Source organism: Balaenoptera acutorostrata, chromosome 17 (assembly GCF_949987535.1).
Source record: "Balaenoptera acutorostrata chromosome 17, mBalAcu1.1, whole genome shotgun sequence".
NCBI lineage: Eukaryota > Metazoa > Chordata > Mammalia > Artiodactyla > Balaenopteridae > Balaenoptera > Balaenoptera acutorostrata.
Window position 1 is genome coordinate 16576581 of NC_080080.1, and position 17891 is coordinate 16594471.

General features: G+C 41.2%; 1 protein-coding gene across 7 annotated transcripts in view; it reads right to left on the reverse strand.

The window, feature by feature from the left end:
• Window positions 1-15643: 15643 nt before the first annotated feature.
• The window catches only part of ZHX2 (zinc fingers and homeoboxes 2), a 172574-nt gene continuing 170326 nt past the window's right edge, over window positions 15644-17891 (reverse strand). For all 7 annotated transcript variants that reach the window (XM_007188845.2, XM_007188841.2, XM_007188842.2 and 4 more), the window contains one exon: window positions 15644-16874. The gene's annotated coding sequence lies outside the window, so the exon portion shown is untranslated. The remainder of the gene's footprint in view (window positions 16875-17891) is intronic.

A 17891-nucleotide genomic window follows, 5' to 3' on the forward strand; every position in this document is an offset into this window, starting at 1 on the left:
CAGACAGAAAGTCACAAAAATTATACTCATCCTCATCAGTTCACTCAGTCCCATGTAATTAATTTCTTTTTTTTCATCTTGATCTTTTGTTAGCACTTTTATGAGTTCATCAGTTTTTCATTAGAGTTCTGAAAATGCTTATTCATTCAGTTCAGCAGTACAGTCAGTTACCAGAAACCTGTACTTGTCAGAGTCTTTTCCATGAATTTCTTGAAGATGAAACTCTTTTATAGGAACATATTTGCAAAATCATCAGAGTACACCCAGAACTGTCTGTAAATGACAAAAGACTTAAAAATGACCATGGTTAAAGATTTGATGAAAGTTCATAATAATGCAGTTGACAAGAAAATTAGTTATTTCTGAGATATACATTTTAAAGTAATAACTAGGATTATTACTTATAACATTATACCAGAACATATAAGATTTTTAGACGTTTCCTGTAATGTCTGAAACATTTATATTAACATATTTCCATACATATTTCCATACAAATACAAATATAAGATTTTTAGAAATTTCATGTAATGTCTGAAACATTTATATTAACATATTTCCATACATATTTCCATACAAATACAAATATAAGATTTTTAGAAATTTCATGTAATGTCTGAAACATTTATATTAACATATTTTCATACATATTTCCATACAAATACAAATATAAGATTTTTAGAAATTTCATGTAATGTCTGAAACATTTATATTAACATATTTCCATACATATTTCCATACAAATACAAATATAAGATTTTTAGAAATTTCATGTACTGTCTGAAACATTTATATTAACATATTTCCATACATATTTCCATACAAATACAAATATAAGATTTTTAGAAATTTCATGTAATGTCTGAAACATTTATATTAACATATTTCCATACAAATAACCCAATGAAAGTTTAGTATTAGTTGTTTTGTTTGTTTTTTCATACTGCAGGTTCTTATTAGGCATCAGTTTTATACACATCAGTGTATACATGTCAATCCCAATCGCCCAATTCAGCACATCACCATCCCCACCTCATCGCAGTTTTCCCCCCTTGGTGTCCATATGTCCATTCTCTACATCTGTGTCTCAACTTCTGCCCTGCAAACTGGCTCATCTGTACCATTTTTCTACGTTCCACATACATGCATTAACATACGATATTTGTTTTTCTCTTTCTGACTTACTTCACTCTGTATGACAGTCTCTAGATCCATCCACTTCTCAACAAATGACTCAATTTCGTTCCTTTTTATGGCTGAATAATATTCCATCGTATATATGTACCACAACTTCTTTATCCATTCGTCTGTTGATGGGCATTTAGGTTGCTTCCATGACCTGGCTATTGTAAATAGTGCTGCAATGAACATTCGGGTGCACGTGTCTTTTTGAATTACGGTTTTCTCTGGGTATATGCCCAGTAGTGGGATTGCTGGGTCATATGGTAATTCTATTTTTAGTTTTTTAAGGAACCTCCATATTGTTCTCCATAGTGGCTGTATCAATTTACATTCCCACCAACAGTGCAAGAGGGTTCCCTTTTCTCCACACCCTCTCCAGCATTTGTTGTTTGTAGATTTTCTGATGATGCCCATTCTAACAGGAGTGAGGTGATACCTCATTGTAGTTTTGATTTGCATTTCTCTAATAATTAGTGATGTTGAGCATCTTTTCATGTGCTTCGTGGCCGTCTGTATGTCTTCTTTGGAGAAATGTCTATTTAGGTCTTCTGCCCATTTTTGGATTGGGGTGTTTGTTTCTTTGATATTGAGCTGAATGAGCTGTTTATATATTTTGGAGATTAATCCTTTGTCCGTTGATTCATTTGCAAATATTTTCTCCCATTCTGAGGGTTGTCTTTTCGTCTTGTTTATGGTTTCCTTTGCTGTGCAAAAGCTTTGAAGTTTCATTAGGTCCCACTTGTTTATTTTTGTTTTTATTTCCATTACTCTAGGAGGTGGATCAAAAAAGATCTTGCTGTGATTTATGTCAAAGAGTGTTCTTCCTATGTTTTCCTCTAAGAGTTTTATAGTGTCCAGTCTTATATTTAGGTCTCTAATCCATTTTGAGTTTATTTTTGTGTATGGTGTTAGGGAGTATTCTAATTTCATTCTTTTACATGTGGCTGTCCAGTTTTCCCAGCACCACTTATTGAAGAGACTGTCTTTTCTCCATTGTATATCTTTGCCTCCTTTGTCATAGATTAGTTGACCATAGGTGCGTGGGTTAATCTCTGGGCTTTCTATCTTGTTCCATTGATCTATGTTTCTGTTTTTGTGCCAGTACCATATTGTCTTGATTACTGTAGCTTTGTAGTATAGTCTGAAGTCAGGGAGTCTGATTCCTCCAGCTCCATTTTTTTGCCTCAAGACTGCTTTGGCTATTCGGGGTCTTTTGTGTCTCCATACAAATTTTAAGATGATTTGTTCTAGCTCCGTAAAAAATGCCATTGGTAATTTGATAGGGATTGCATTGAATCTGTAGATTGCTTTGGGTAGTATACTCATTTTCACAATGTTGATTCTTCCAATCCAAGAACATGGTATATCTCTCCATCTGTTGGTATCATCTTTAATTTCTTTCATCAGTGTCTTATAGTTTTCTGCATACAGGTCTTTTGTCTCCCTAGGTAGGTTTATTCCTAGGTATTTTATTCTTTTTGTTGCAATGGTAAATGGGAGTGTTTCCATAATTTCTCTTTCAGATTTTTCATCATTAGTGTATAGGAATGCAAGAGATTTCTGTGCATTAATTTTGTAACCTGCAACTTTACCATATTCATTAATTAGCTCTAGCAGTTTTCTGGTGGCAGTTTTAGGATTCTCTATGTATAGTATCATGTCATCCGCAAACAGTGACAGTTTTACTTCTTCTTTTCCAATTTGTATTCCTTTTATTTCTTTGTCTTCTCTGATTGCCGTGGCTAGGACTTCCAGAACTATGTTGAATAATAGTGGTGAGAGTGGACATCCTTGTCTCGTTCCTGATCTTAGAGGAAATGCTTTCAGTTTTTCACCATTGAGAATGATGTTTGCTGTGGGTTTGTCATATATGGCCTTTATTATGTTGAGGTAGGTTCCCTCTATGCCCACTTTCTGGAGAGTTTTTATCATAAATGGGTGTTGAATTTTGTCAAAAGCTTTTTCTGCATCTATTGAGATGATCATATGGTTTTTATTCTTCAATTTGTTAATATGGTGTATCACATTGATTGATTTGCGTATATTGAAGAATCCTTGCATCCCTGGGATAAATCCCACTTGATCGTGGTGTATGATCCTTTTAATGTGTTGTTGGATTCTGTTTGCTAGTATTTTGTTGAGGATTTTTGCATCTATATTCATCAGTGATATTGGTCTGTAATTTTCTTTTTTTGTAGTATCTTTGTCTGGTTTTGGTATCAGGGTGATGGTGGCCTCATAGAATGAGTTTGGGAGAGTTCCTTCCTCTGCAATTTTTTGGAAGAGTTTGAGAAGGATGGGTGTTAGCTCTTCTCTAAATGTTTGATAGAATTCACCTGTGAAGCCATCTGGTCCTGGACTTTTGTTTGTTGGAAGATTTTTAATCACAGTTTCAATTTCATTACTTGTGATTGGTCTGTTGATATTTTCTGTTTCTTCCTGGTTCAGTCTTGGAAGGTTATACCTTTCTAAGAATTTGTCCATTTCTTCCAGGTTGTCCATTTTATTGGCATAAAGTTGCTTGTAGTAGTCTCTTAGGATGTTTTGTATTTCTGCGGTGTCTGTTGTAACTTCTCCTTTTTCATTTCTGATTTTATTGATTTGAGTCCTCTCCCTCTTTTTCTTGATGAGTCTGGCTAATGGCTTATCAATTTTGTTTATCTTCTCAAAGAACCAACTTTTAGTTTTATTGATCTTTGCTATTGTTTTCTTTGTTTCTATTTCATTTATTTCTGCTCTGATCTTTATGATTTCTTTCCTTCTGCTAACTTTGGGTTTTGTTTGTTCTTCTTTCTCTAGTTTCTTTAGGTGTAAAGTTAGATTGTTTACTTGAGATTTTTCTTGTTTCTTTAGGTAGGCTTGTATAGCTATAAACTTCCCTCTTAGAACCGCTTTTGCTGCATCCCATAGGTTTTGGGTCGTCGTGTTTTCATTGTCATTTGTCTCTAGGTATTTTTTTATTTCCTGTTTGATTTCTTCAGTGATCTCTTGGTTATTTAGTAACGTATTGTTTAGCCTCCATGTGTTTGTCTTTTTTACGTTTTTTTCCCTGTAATTCATTTCTAATCTCATAGCGTTGTGGTCAGAAAAGATGCTTGATATGATTTCAATTTTCTTAAATTTACTGAGGCTTGATTTGTGACCCAAGATGTGATCTATCCTGGAGAATGTTCCGTGTGCACTTGAGAAGAACGTGTAATCTGCCGTTTTTGGATGGAATGTCCTATATATATCAATTAAATCTATCTGGTCTATTGTGTCATTTAAAGCTTCTGTTTCCTTATTTATTTTCATTTTGGATGATCTGTCCATTGGTGTAAGTGAGGTGTTAAAGTCCCCCACTATTATTGTGTTACTGTCGATTTCCTCTTTTATAGCTGTTAGCAGTTGCCTTATGTATTGAGGTGCTCCTATGTTGGGTGCATATATATTTATAATTGTTATATCTTCTTCTTGGATTGATCCCTGGATCATTATGTAGTGTCCTTCCTTGTCTCTTGTAACATTCTTTATTTTAAAGTCTATTTTATCTGATATGAGTATAGCTACTCCAGCTTTCTTTTGATTTCCATTTGCATGGAATATCTTTTTCCATCCCCTCACTTTCAGTCTGTATGTGTCCCTAGGTCTGAAGTGGGTCTCTTGTAGACAGCATATATATGGGTCTTGTTTTTGTATCCATTCAGCCAGTCTATGTCTTTTGGTTGGGGCATTTAATCCATTCACGTTTAAGGTAATTATCGATACGTATGTTCCTATGACCATTTTCTTAATTGTTTTGGGTTTGTTTTTGTAGGTCCTTTTCTTCTCTTGTGTTTCCCACTTAGAGAAGTTCCTTTAGCATTTGTTGTAGAGCTGGTTTGGTGGTGCTGAATTCTCTTAGCTTTTGCTTGTCTGTAAAGCTTTTGATTTCTCCATCAAATCTAAATGAGATCCTTGCTGGGTAGAGTAATCTTGGTTGTAGGTTCTTCCCTTTCATCACTTTAAGTATTTCATGCCACTCCCTTCTGGCTTGCAGAGTTTCTGCTGAGAAATCAGCTGTTAACCTTATGGGGGTTCCCTTGTATGTTATTTGTCGTTTTTCCCTTGCTGCTTTCAATAATTTTTCTTTGTCTTTAATTTTTGCCACTTTGATTACTATGTGTCTCGGCGTGTTTCTCCTTGGGTTTATTCTGTATGGGACTCTCTGCGCTTCCTGGACTTGGGTGGCTATTTCCTTTCCCATGTTAGGGAAGTTTTCGATTATAATCTCTTCAAATATTTTCTCTGGTCCTTTCTCTCTCTCTTCTCCTTCTGGGACCCCTATAATGCGAATGTTGTTGCGTTTAATGTTGTCCCAGAGGTCTCTTAGGCTGTCTTCATTTCTTTTCATTCTTTTTTCTTTAGTCTGTTCCGCAGCAGTGAATTCCACCATTCTGTCTTCCAGGTCACTTATCCGTTCTTCTGCCTCAGTTATTCTGCTATTGATTCCTTCTAGTGTAGTTTTCATTTCAGTTATTGTATTGGTCATCTCTGTTTGTTTGTTCTTTAATTCTTCTAGGTCTTTGTTAATCATTTCTTGCATCTTCTCAATCTTTGCCTCCATTCTTATTCCGAGGTCCTGGATCATCTTCACTATCATTATTCTGAATTCTTTTTCTGGAAGGTTGCCTATTTCCACTTCATTTAGTTGTTTTTCTGGGGTTTTTTCTTGTTCCTTCATCTGGTACATAGCCCTCTGCCTTTTCATCTTCTCTGTCTTTCTGTAACTGTGGTTTTTGGTCCACAGGCTGCAGGATTGTAGTTTTTCTTGCTTCTGTTGTCTGCCCTCTGGTGGTTGAGGCTATCTACTCGGTGTTGAATTTTGTTGAAAGGTTTTTCTGCATCTATTGAGACGATCATATGGTTTTTCTCCTTCAATTTGTTAATATAGTTTATCACATTGATTGATTTGCATATATTGAAGAATCCTTGCATTCTTGGGATAAACCCCACTTGGTTATTGTGTATGAGAATTTTAGTGTGCTGTTGGATTCTGTTTGCTAGTATTTTGTTGAGGATTTTTGCATCTATGTTCATCAGTGATATTGGCCTGTAGTTTTCTTTCTTTGTGACATCTTTGTCTGGTTTTGGTATCAGGGTGATAGTGGTCTCATAGAATGAGTTGGGAGTGTTCCTCCCTCTGCTATATTTTGGAAGAGTTTGAGAAGGATAGGTGTTAGCTCTTCTCTAAATGTTTGACAGAATTCCCCTGTGAAGCCATCTGGTCCTGGGCTTTTGTTTGTTGGAAGATTTTTAATCACAGTTTCAATTTCAGTGCTTGTGATTGGTCTGTTCATATTTTCTATTTCTTCCTGGTTCAGTCTCAGAAGGTTGTGCTTTTCTAAGAATTTGTCCATTTCTTCCAGGTTGTCCATTTTATTGGCATATAGTTGGTTGTAGTAATCTCTCATGATTCTTTGTATTTCTGCAGTGTCAGTGGTTACTTCTCCTTTTTCATTTCTAATTCTGTTGATTTGAGTCTTCCTCCCTTTTTTTCTTGATGAGTCTGGCTAATGGTTTATCAATTTTGTTTATCTTCTCAAAGAACCAGCTTTTAGTTTTATTGATCTTTACTATTGTTTCCTTCATTTCTTTTTCATTTATTTCTGATCTGATCTTTATGATTTCTTTCCTTCTGCTAACTTTGGAGTTTTTTTGTTCTTCCTTCTCTAATTGCTTTAGGTGTAAGGTTAGGTTGTTTATTTGAGATGTTTCTTGTTTCTTGAGGTAGGATTGTATTGCTATAAACTTCTCTCTTAGAACTGCTTTTGCTGCATCCCATAGGTTTTGGGTTGTTGTGTTTTCACTGTCATTTGTTTCTAGGTATTTTTTCATTTCCTCTTTGATTCCTTCAGTGATCTCTTGGTTATTTAGCAGTGTATTGTTTAGCCTCCATGTGTTTGTATTTTTTACAAATTTTTTCCTGAAATTGATATCTAGTCTCATAGCGTTGTGGTCGGAAAAGATACTTGATACGATTTCAATTTACTTAAGTTTACCAGTGCTTGATTTGTGACCCACGATATAATCTATCCTGGAGAATGTTCCATGAGCACTTGAGAAGAAAGTGTATTCTGTTGTTTTTGGATGGAATGTCCTATAAATATCAATTAAGTCCACCTTGTTTAATGTGTCCTTTAAAGCTTATGTTTCCTTATTTATTTTCATTTTGGATGATCTGTCCATTGGTGAAAGTGGGGTGTTAAAGTCCCCTACTATGATTGTGTTACTGTCGATTTCCCTTTTTATGGCTGTTAGTATTTGCCTTATGTATGTTGGGTGCATAAATATTTACAATTGTTATATCTTCTTCTTGGATTGATCCCTTGATCATTATGTCATGTCCTTCTTTGTCTCTTGTAATAGTCTTTATTTTAAAGTCTATATTGTCTGATATGAGAATTGCTACTCCAGCTTTCTTTTGATTTCCATTTGCATGGAATATCTTTTTCCATCCCCTCACTTTCAATCTGTATATGTCCCTAGGTCTGAAGTGGGCCTCTTGTAGACAGCATATATACAGGTCTTGTTTTTGTATCCATTCAGCCAGTCTATGTCTTTTGGTTGGAGCATTTAATGCATTTACATTTAAGGTAGTTATTGATATGTATGTTCCTGTTACCATTTTCTTTTTTTTTTTTTTTTGTAATTTATTTTATTTTATTTTATTTTTTCTCACACACACACTGTATTTTATTTTTATAAGAGATAAATAGACTGACACCAAGCATTGTACATGGAACAAAAGCAACAATGATTGCAATTACCAAACATGAAACCCACTCATACTATGTCATAATATTGACATTCATTCCAGTAATCCTCCACTGTAACAGCTCCTTTACTTTGCAGTGAAAATTGATTTGTATATTCTTTGCCTCTGAGTCCTTGTTGGATTTTTTTTTTTAATTCAGACAGAAAGTCACAAAAATTATACTCATCCTCATCAGTTCACTCAGTCCCATGTAATTAATTTTTCTGTTACCATTTTCTTAATTGTTTTGGGTTTGTTATTGTAGGTTTTTTCCTTCTCTTGTGTTTCCCGCCTAGAGAAGTTTCTTTAGCATTTGTTGTAAAGCTGGTTTTGTGGTGCTGAATTCTCTTAGCATTTGCTTGTCTGTAAAGGTTTTAATTTCTCTGTCGAATCTGAATGAGGTCCTTGTTGAGTAGAGTAATCTTGGTTGTAGGTTTTTCCCTTTCATCACTTTAAATGTGTTGTGCCACTCCCTTCTGGCTTGCAGAGTTTCTGCTGAAAGATCAGCTGTTAACTTTATGGGGATTCCCTTGTATGTTATTTGTTGTTTTTCCCTTGCTGCTTTTAATATTTTTTCTTTGTATTTAATTTTTGATAGTTTGATTAATATGTGTCTTGGTGTGTTTCTCCTTGGATTTATCCTGTATGGGACTCTGCACTTCCTGGAGTTGACTGACTATTTCCTTTCCCAAATTAGGGAAGTTTTCAACTATAATCTCTTCAAATATTTTCTCAGACCCTTTCTTTTCCTCTTCTTCTTCTGGGACCCCTTTAATTCGAATGTTGATGCATTTAATGTTGTGCCAGAGGTCTCTGAGACTGTCCTCAATTCTTTTCATTCTTTTTTCTTTATTCTGCTCTGTGGTAGTTACTTCCACTATTTCATCTTCCAGGTCACTTATCCGTTCTTCTTCCTCAGTTATTCTGCTATTGATTCCTTCTAGAGAATCTTAAATTTCATTTATTGTGTTGTTCATCATTGTTTGTTTGCTCTTTAGTTCTTCTAGGTCCTTGTTAAATGTTTCTTGTATTTTCTCCATTCTATTCCCAAGATTTTGGATCATCTTTACTATCATTACTCTGCATTCTTTTTTGGGTAGACTGCCTATTTCCTCTTCATTTGTTTGGTCTGGTGGGTTTCTTACCTTGCTCCTTCATCTGCTGTGTGTTTCTCTGTCTTCTCATTTTGCTTCACTTACTGTGTTTGGGGTCTCCTTTTCGCAGGCTGCAGGTTCATAGTTCCCATTGTTTTTGCTGTCTGCCCCCAGTGGCTAAGGTTGGTTCAGTGGGTTGTGTAGGCTTCCTGGTGGATGGGACTGGTGCCTGTGTTCTGGTGGATGAGGCTGGATCTTGTCTTTCTGGTGGGCAGGATTGCGTCCGGTGGTGTGTTTTGGGGTGTCTGTGACCTTATTATGATTTTAGGTAGCCTCTCTGCTAATGGGTGGGTTTGTGTTCCTGTCTTGCTTGTTGTTTGGCATAGGGTGTCCAGCACTGTAGCTTGCTGGTTGTTGAGTGGAGCTGGGTCTTAGCATTGAGATGGAGATCTCTGGGAGAGCTTTTGCCATTTGATATTACGTGGAGCCGGGAGGTCTCTGGTGGACGAATGTCCTGAACTCGGCTCTCCCACCTCAGAGGCACAGGACTGACACCTGGCCGGAGCACCAAGACCCTGTCAGCCACATGGCATTAACTGCAGAGAGGTTGACTCTTTCTGAAGATACGAAGAGTAAATTCCCTTGAGACAGATGGGGTTTGGAGGGCTCTGGAGGGGGGAGCAGCAGTTCTTCTGTCAAAGTCCCTTGAAGGTAAGTGCAGAGTCAGGGAACTGTGAGTGAGCTGGTCTTACTCCAGAGGCTGCTGGCTCACTAGGGTGGTGTGAGACACCAGTCGGCCTGCAGCATCTATGGCTCCTGTGGCTCCTGCAGGATCCTTATTGGGCCAAGTGCTTGGTTAGCCCTGTGCCAAAGGACACCATGTTCTCCTGGAAGATATTCTCATCACGAAAGGTGAGGTCCCATCAGAGCAGGAGGAGCTGCAGACCAGGCTTCAGTAGGAAATTGCTGCACAGGAACAGAGGGGACCAGCACACCTTCAGGCCCGTCTGCAACCTCAGGTTGGGGAGCAGTAAACATGAAAGCTGGAGCAGTCCATCTAGCCTGAAATTCCTCCTTGGGTGCAGCCTTTCAGCAGCGGCCTACTCTTCCTTTTCAATCTCTTCTTGCCCTTGCATTTTTAATTGTTATCAGTTCAGCAGACAGGTGCTGGGCAGTAGGGTAAGAGTATGGGCTTTAGTCATAACTCTTCATTTAAAAAAAAATTATTTTATTTTTGGCTGCGTTGGGGTCTTTGTTGCTGCACGCAGGCTTTCTCTAGTTGTGGAGAATGGGGGCTACTCTTCATTGCGGTGCACGGGCTTCTCATTGCGGTGGCTTCTCTTGTTGCGGAGCATGGGCTCTAGGCACACGGGCTTCAGTAGTTGTGGCACGCGGGCTCAGTAGTTGTGATTCGCGGGCTCTAGAGTGCAGGCTCAGTTGTTGTGGCACACGGGCTTAGTTGCTCCGTGACATGTGGGATCTTCCCGGACCAGGGATTGAACCCTTGTCCCCTGCATTGGCAGGTGGATTCTTAACCACTGTGCCACCAGGGAAGTCCCTCATTTCTGTATGAAGTAATGCAACTCAAACTAATTTTTAAGCAAAAGGGGGATCTGTTGACACATAACTGGGGGAAGATGGGATGTATCTAACTTTAAGGTTGACTGGATCTAAATACTCAAATGATGTCATTTCTCTCTCTCTCTCCTTGCTTCTGTCTTTTTTTCTATATCTTTCTCTCTCTCTCTGCTTCAATTTCTTTAAACCTCAGGAAAGACTCTGATTGGCCCAGCTTGGGTCATGTGTGTACCCCTTGGGCACTCACTGAGGTCAGAGATAGTGCTACGATTGGCTAGGCCTGAGTCACATGACTACCCATGGACAGAAGGATCCTGTCCTGTGCTGGTACCACACCAACATCTTAGAGTTGACACAGGGAAAGAGTAGGTCTGTAGAAGACTCTCCCAGTGGGAAGGGGTGTGAGTATTGCTGAAAGAGATGGGGAAGGAATACTGGACAGATGTTCAGTACATTTCCTGGCCAGGAGGAGCATCACACAAAGAAGAGATTGAACAACTAACCCATACGTGGTTAGAACTAGATACATCCTGTTGATGCAGGAGTTCAGTGCAGCAGGGCTTCCAGAGAGCCAGTTGGGATATGTGTGTCTTGCTTAAATCCAGCCTCTCTGTCACCCAAGATGTACCTTTATTTGGTCTGGTGAAACTTCAACTGGGACTGGAAGAAATGGGGAAGGGACACATTCTGAGAGGAGAAACTGCGTGGACCCAGGGAGTGCTCACCAATCAGCAAGCAGACCAGAGTGGCCAGAGGAAGAGACTGGGTAAGGAGTTGGGAGATCCTTTGGAGAGATGGACCTGATCCCAAGGTTTGTGACCCAAATTCAGCCACGGGAAGCAAGTCCAAGGTAAAAGACTTCGAATGTATTTTGTTTCACTTTACATCAGTTTTATGCAATATTTTACTCATCTTGGTAAATCCCAAACCACTTTTTGATTTCCCATCATACAAGCAAATAGCATAATTCTTTGGCAGTTATTCAGAGTCTTTCCAAGTGGATAATCACTTCTGTTTTTTTATGACTGGGTTTGAATCAGCGTGACTTCGTTGCTTTTCAAAGTTGGTTGTTCAAAACTGATGGTTTCTTCTTTTGTTACACATTATAGCCTCCTCATTGGATTTCTACTACTTAACACCCTGACATTGTATATATACACTCTTTCACTTCTGCATCTTGTGCCTTCCTCTGATTTATCCATTTGGCCAACTCCTACTCATCCTTCAAAATATAGATCAAGTTTCCTTGAGGAGGGAGACTATACATAACTTATCTCTCACCTGGCAATTGGCACAGGGATAAATGAGCTCATGCATGAGGGAGAGGATCTATATCTATCCAGCCTAAGGATGGCACAAAGGTTTTGTGTCACTTACGAGCACATTTGAATGCAAGTATCAGACAAATGCAATGAGTGGTGGATTAAACGAATAGATATTTTTCTCACATATCAAGACGTTTCAAGACTTTCAGCTGTGGCACTGGTTCAGGGGCTCAAAGAAGCTATTAAGGATGTAGTCTCAAGATCAGCAGTGCACACAAGGTAAGAACAAGGGAGGAAGAAGACAGGCACCAGCTATGCAAGAGCCTTCTGCGTGCATCTCATTAGCCACTCCTGGCTGCAAGGGAAATTGAGTTTCTGACCTAGGACTGGGGTATGTCAGTGCCTGGGTAATATCTTGGTTCTGTTAGTGAGGAAGAATGAGGGAATGGATACTAGCTAGGCAACCAGTGGCACCCACCCAATGTGTCATCTCATGTTCCAAGGTTAATAGATTCAAGGTGAGGCTCTGTGTTCAGTATTGTGAAGGCTGTCCAAGCCCAGCAGGCAAAGGCACTTCAATTGATTATTAACGTTTGCCATGAGTGGGGCATATAGCATCCTTGGTGTGTATTTGTCATCTTTGGTCCAGCCCATAGATTGATCTGTGTGCTGGACCATCTGTTTCTCCCCCCACCCTTCCCCCACCTGCTCTGTGTGCTGAGAGGCAGACTCTGATGGACTGGACCAACAGATCCCCTTACCCTCTGACTTCTGGTTGGGTTTGGCCATTGGGAGGAAGTGGCAGGAGGGCAGAGGATAGGAGGAGAATGATGTCAGGGTATTTATTCCCCAGATTCTCCCCCTGCTGGGTCACCATGGTTTATTGAAGGCATCTATCCTTTACAGGTTCCAGTAACTGCCCCATCCCTTACCCCTTCAGGCCAAGATCTCTACATCCTCCCTTGTTGGCTTCCCCAAGCCCTGCCCACACCTTGTGAACATCCATTTAATGCACTGCCCTTAAATTTCCCAGTTTAAGTGTTCTGTCTCTTTTTCTCAAGGATCCAGACTGAGGCAGTCTGTAATGCTTTGGGGGCTGGTTCTGGGGGAGGGTGTGAGAGTTACTGATGGAGACCTTTGTCATCTCCCTTCCTCAAAGTCCAGGGCAATGTGCCTCCTACACTCTACAGGATACCCGACTTGCAACATGTCATGGGATGTACTTGGATGTCTTTTTTATTCATTCTTATTGATCAAGCGCCCAGGGGTAATGATGGTGCCTCTACTGTGGTTTGTAAGTACATCCAGCTGTTAGGCGCTCCAGATGGGAGCTTTCAGGAATCAGTAGGAGGGAACTGACGTCTCTCGTGGTTCTCTCCAGATTGTATTGTGGCAGGCCAGCGAGAGCTGTCATTTCCGCATGCTGTTGGCTAGAAGTGGCTGTGCACCAGGTGGTCTGGAAGGACAAGGGCACCCGCACCTGGGGTACCACGTGATCTCCATCCTGTTGCTGCCTCTGCCTTCCTGCTGCCCAAGGCCTTGGAGTCTACACTCTGAAAACAGGCTCCGTGGGGTATCAGATCCCGCCCCCAGCCCTCAGTGTGCTGGAGGAGCCCTTCAAAGCCTTCAGAGCAGAGTTTCTTAAACTTGAATGAACAGGTGAGTCACCTGGGGATGGTGTGAAATTGCAGATTATGATTCAACAGGTCTGGGGTGGGGGCTGGAGATTCTGCATTTCTAACAGGCACCCTGTGATGCTGCCGCTGTTGATCCAGGGAACACACTTGAGTACCAAGGACTTAGAGGTGGGCGTCCAGGACAGTAGCCACCAGCTACATGGGGCTGTTTACACTCACTGTCTTTCCTTTATTTTTTATCTCATAATCTCATCAAGCCTTCAGAATGCTGAGTTTCTAGCAACAGCAACCCAATTCAAAAGGTTTTTAGTCTAAGTCAAAAAGAGAAATATGTTGGTTTTTATGAAACTGGAAAGGTAGGGAGCTGGCCTCAGGAATGGCAGGGTCCAGGGACTCAAATGATGTCACCACTGTCATCACCACCACCATCATCACCGCCACCATCATCTCTTTCTTCTTTCATTGCTCCTCTGCCTCTTTTCTGGAGTTTTCGGCCTCATTCTTGCTACCTGCAGACTGGCTTCCTCTCTCGGGCAGGGGATTTGGATGCTGGTGGCTCCAGGCTAATATCACACTCGTCATCTCAATGGAAAAAGGGAGCTCTCTCCCAGCATCTGAGTGCTCCTGCGTCACACCGCACCCAGCTCGGTGAATAGGGGGCTGGAGCGCCAGGCTTGTCCTGTGGGAGGGGAGCGGGTCACCGTGATGGGCAGCCCCTCAGAATCAGATGAACAGAAGGGGAGACAAGTGAACCCTGAAGGAAGGGATGTAGTGCAAAGAGGTACAGGGCAGACAAAACCAGCAGGTGTTCATGCCACTCCACGGCTCTCCCACCTCACCTGTCTGTCTATTCCCCTTAAGAACCCCTCTCCTAGTTTCTGCCACCCTTTGATCATTCCCAGGGGGGAAGATGTAGCTTGTCATATTTTGCTGGGTGCTTAAAAGAGCACAGCTGTTTTTCCTATGTATTTTCATTGAAACCAATTAGCAAAGCTTTCTCTTTGGTGCAGAAATTAAAAATAAAAAGACAAAAGTTCTGGCAAGGTTTTCCCTTTGGTTTCTCCAGGCATTTAATAGCATCTCCTGCTGCCTTGCTGGAAGAATTTACTTAAATTGCTTGAGAGTGGCAAGCGGAACGGCAAGGGGGGTAAATAGCAGGAGGGGAAGGCAGCTGCCTGCCAGGGAGAAGCGGGAGGGGGCTGGGATGGGCTGACGTTCATTAATGGTCTGGAAGGACAGGACAGCATGCGGAGATGAGGTCTGTGGATGGTCCACTGCTCGGAGCGCAGACGGGAAAGGCAGCGTAGGCAGGGAGCAGGAGATGAGCCAGCGACAGCCACTTTGCACTTTTTTTTTTGTAATAAGAAAAGCACAGGCTGGATTTTTGGTTTTTTTGCAGCGGGGGAGGTGGATGGGGAGAGTTTGGAGGTCGAGGGGTGGATAAACTGCCCAAAAGTCTGTAAGTCCCTGTGAAAATGAAACATCTAGACCAGAGATTCCCAATGTTGGGACCCTGAGCTGGCAGTACTAGCCTCACCTGGGAGCAGTGGACGTTCTCTGGTCCACCCAGACCTACTCAGTTAGAAACTCTAACCAGCCTTCCAGGTGATTCCGCTGCCTGCTCAAGCTTGAAAGGCACTGGTCTAAACGAGGGTCACCTTGAACAACGAGGGGCTTTTTAAACCTCACCTGGTCAGAGACACAAAAGCCTGCCTTCTCGGAGAAATGGCACAGTCACCAGCAACCCGGGACAGAAGTGACTTGCCTGAGATCCCCCGAGAGCAAGCGGTGGCCTGCAGGCAGGTCTCATTCCCACGCCTGTGCTCTTCTTCTCTGCAGTATTTTATGAGTCTATTTGTGAAGACCCCAGAGAAGGGTGGGCCTATCACTCACTTCTTCTCTATGTCACAGAGATGTGATGAAGATTCCCACGTCGACACTTACCCCCTGTTTTTACAGTCCCACTGGCGCTGTCAGGCCTCACCAGGATGGAAGATGAGAAGTGTGGTCATAACGGATTTGAAACAGAGGTTGGGTGAGTTGGAACCCTCAGGCTGTGCCCTGGGAGCCAGACAGCAATGAAGAACCAGGAGCAGAGGAAAAGGTTATAAAAATGTTTAGTCTTTGCTTTATTGAGTTACAACAAATGAGCAACAAGTTAGAAAAATTGTTTTTTTTTTTTCCAAACTCCCTAACCTTTTATTTGTGCAGTGTACTCAAATGAGGGGCAGTGTGGGAAGGGGAAGGGACTGCAAACACAACTCCTACAGCAACGTTTACACCAGATACATCTCCTGGTCCTTCTTCTTTAGAAGTTAGGACTAACCGAGGGAAAAAAAAAAGTGCACTCAGGAAACTAAAATTGGCCCAAAACAAACACACAAACAAACAAAAAAAGCAATTCGCGGTGAAGCTTCAAGCTGAAATCTTGTCCAATACCACACTGAGAAAAGGCAGCTAGGAACGGAAATGAAAACCAAAGCTGTTCATCTTTGTACCATCTAGACACGAAGATCTCTTTTTGTTTTAATTTCACAAAAGTAATGATGATGCTAATGCATCCGGAAGCCCTTTCTGCTGGTCACTAAAAAGGGGCTCAGAGGGTAGCTGTCCGCCGCCCAGTTCTCCGGGTGCTGGCTCGGCCCAAGGTCTGAGGCCAGGCCATCAAAAACACCAGACCGGCCTGGTGGCAGTTCAGAAAGCCTTGTGTGTGGCTAAACAGGGACCCCCAGAGGAGGCTGGGGAAGAAATAGAAATGGATTTGATTTGGAAGATCTGTCATCTGTAAAACCCTCTCCAAGTTAAGACAGATGCCTGAATCCCAGCCCTTTCCCCCGAAGAAATCGCCCAAATTTCAAACTGCCTTTAAAAATGAACTCTCCCTACCTAAAATCCAGTAGATATAATGGCACTAATGCTAACATCCCCCCCTCCCCCAAATTAATAAAATAAAAAAAAAAAATGAAAGGAAAAAAGAGAAAAGCACGTGTGATCAGCCCTCCCTCCTGGAAAAAAATCTTACAATGGTAGTGCTGGAAAAGGAAGTTGCCCTTGGTTAAAAAGGTAACAAAATTTTCCCACATTGTACAAATCGGTTCCAGTATAGCAAGAGGCGGGGGCCTGGGCACAGGAGCAAACTATTTACAAGGACCCATGGAAAACGCAGTGGTAGGACTTTGGCACTATGAACAATTCCCACCGGGCCTCAGGGAGGTGCGTACGAGCGAAGGCGTTCCACTTGGAGTCTCTGGCCAGGGCGGCCCACAGCCGGGGACGAAAGTTCTCTTCTCTCTTTGAAGACACAGTGTCCCCTTCATCAGCACAGCAGTTCTGATGGACTTCCCTAGAAGGACAACACAAAACCAGAGAGACAAGATGTCAGGGAGATGACCATCATTCCCTGGGTGCAAGGCATCAGGGGTGGCCTCTCCTTGGCTCTCCTGGGGAGACACTTCCAAAGCCATCCTGGGGCCTGGAGGAGAGACAAACGCCCTGTTTTAAAGAAACAAGTGTTTTTCCTGAGCACAGTCTGACATTATGGGAAGTGCCTTCAGAATAAGGCCTTTGAAAATAGGATGACTTTCTGGGCAAGTGAAGGAGGTGATTCATTTCATCATTACAAGACCCTTTTCTTATTCCTGGAGAAGTAGCCAGTTACAATGGTTCCTAAAAGGCCCCAGAATCAGTCAAACCTGGATTTGGGTGGGGAGTTCTCTCTATACTGGCCATGGGGCCATACACACGTCAAAATCTCTCTAGGGCTTAGTTTTTGCTTCTGTAAAACAGGGATGATAATAGCATCCACAAAGTAGTTGTGATAAGAAGTTGATATATGCACCAGCATATAAAATAGTGCCCAGCGTGTGGTAAGTATTACATGTGCTTTTGTTGTATTTGTTAGATGGAACCCTTTCCAAATATGATAGGATATAAAATAATCATAATAAGATGAGAAATTTTAAGTGTATTTTTAATTTAATGTTTCTATCAACACTCAGGCATAGATAAAATTGTTATTCCCATTTTACAGGTGAGGAAACTGAGCACAGAGAAGCTAAAAAACTTGCCCAAGATCACACAGCTAGAAAGTGGCAGAGCCAAAATTCCAACCCAGGCAATTTCCACAGCCTGTGCTCTTAAACAGTGTTTACTGAGTCAGTATGGAGAAGTGTTTAATTCTTATGTACTTTGAAGTAATGAAAATAGTCCAAGGACCTTCTTATGGGTTAAATTGTGTCCTCCCAACCCCCAAAAATATGTTGAAGTCCTTAACCCTTAGTACCTCAGAATGTAACCCTATTTGGAAATTCCTTTACAGAGGCCATCAATGTTAAAATGAGGTCATTAGGGTGGGACCTAA